General features: G+C 29.4%; 1 protein-coding gene across 1 annotated transcript in view; it reads left to right on the forward strand.

The window, feature by feature from the left end:
• LOC125503897 (kinesin-related protein 2-like) overlaps positions 1 to 1,791 on the forward strand; it is a 6,911-nt gene that overhangs the window by 448 nt on the left and 4,672 nt on the right. The gene's annotated exons all lie outside the window — the stretch shown is intronic.

Here is a 1,791-nt window from a genome sequence, read left to right on the forward strand (position 1 = left end):
GATGTCATGTACGCTCTGTGTAATAAAAATAAGCACATTCCCTATCGGTAAGATATCGTTTAATTTAATAAGTAGATATGCAATAATATTAAATTATTTAAGTCTTGGTCTTCTTTCGTCTTCAGGATTTACTCTTGAAGTGAAGTTAAATGGTTACATTTTAGCACACGGATTTTACCGTCATTTTTTTAAACAATCATATTAATATGTATATAATTATAAAAATTTAATTTCACCATTATTCTTATTATTCAGTCTTCGTCTTAATTAACAGTTATTATTTTTAATGAAGAACTCAATTTAATTTCCCTTTGCGTAATTTTTCGAACGGGCCATTTTTTTGACTTGGGATGACTGTAATTTCTAAGCGAAAGTAGGTAGAGAATTTTAATAATAAAAGTTTTAGTTTTATCAGTTTTCGTTTTGCCATGGTAGATTTTAGGCATCAACTTTGGATCATCCTGTGCATGAATATAAATAACGATTTAAAACTTTTACTACAATGTTCTAGTAACATTCGAACAAAACAACAAAAATAATACATAACATGCGTATACTTAATCTGAAGCTAAAACAAAACTGTTGCACGTCATCGACATCCCAAATTAGTAATTTGTATACCACCCAAACAAAAATATATTACTAATATAATTATCACGTAGTATTATATATCGTTATACGTCACGATCACGTTCACTTTATTTACAGCAAAGTACATTAAAGAGGGATAGACATAATCGCCGATATGTTCCGTCAATAAACGAATCTTTACTGTTTGATTCGGTTTGAAGGAATCTCCCATATCTCAATCGTATTTGTTAGCTTTGAGCCTTTTCTTAAAAAAAGTCTTAAAAGTGATCAAAATATTCAAAGTTATTTTACTATTAGCGATTTTTATTGATCTAAAACCAATTCTGTAAACCCTTACCAAAAACAAAAAATTTTTATGACAACTTGGCAACGGGGTCAGGTTGACGGTTGATGACGTGCAACGGTTTTAGTTTTAGATTAAGTTTATATGTATTTATACGCATGCTATGTATTCTTTGTAGGATGATCTACAATTAATTTTTCCTTACTCTTTATAACTCAATAAAATTATAATTACTTTTTGATTTTTTTAATAAGAATATGTGGTTTTATTATATGGTATTGTACTGGATAAAGCGCAGCTTTAGCTTATATATAGGATATAAATGCCGAGTCATTGCCCAAGTTAAATATAAGATTTTTACGGATATGGTTTTAAATTTGATGTTATGGTTAATGTTCGAAGTTATGTTGGTTTCGATTTTTTTTCAATAACTGATATGCGCGGAAGAAGTATTAATGGCAGAAACTGATAGCTAATTCACAATGTATCGAATAATAAATTCAACATGACTAGAAGAAAACAGAAATGTGGGTTTTTTGCATTTTATATACGTAGGTCAATATTTTACTTCGCATTTCTTAATTGCTGATCTCTGACGATGGAGAAATAAATGGGCGAAACCTAGGCAGTCGAAATATACTAAAAAACTATAAGTTTATTATTTGATTCTTTTAATCTAATATTAGTACATTATTTACAGGAATTCTAAGCTCACATATCTTTTACAATCCAGTCTGGGAGGCAACTCGAAAACACTCATGATTGTCAACATATCGCCTTTTGTAGAATGTTTTCGAGAAAGTATACAATCGCTAAGATTTGCAGCCAAAGTAAAAGAGGTAAAGACTGTGATTAAACGAAATAAAAGTAACCTGCAATAACTCTACCAAAACCAAATCATTTTAGTTGCTGTATAT

Source organism: Dendroctonus ponderosae, unplaced genomic scaffold (assembly GCF_020466585.1).
Source record: "Dendroctonus ponderosae isolate FM_Combo_2020 unplaced genomic scaffold, Dpon_F_20191213v2 Dpon_F_20191213_3, whole genome shotgun sequence".
Lineage (NCBI taxonomy): Eukaryota > Metazoa > Arthropoda > Insecta > Coleoptera > Curculionidae > Dendroctonus > Dendroctonus ponderosae.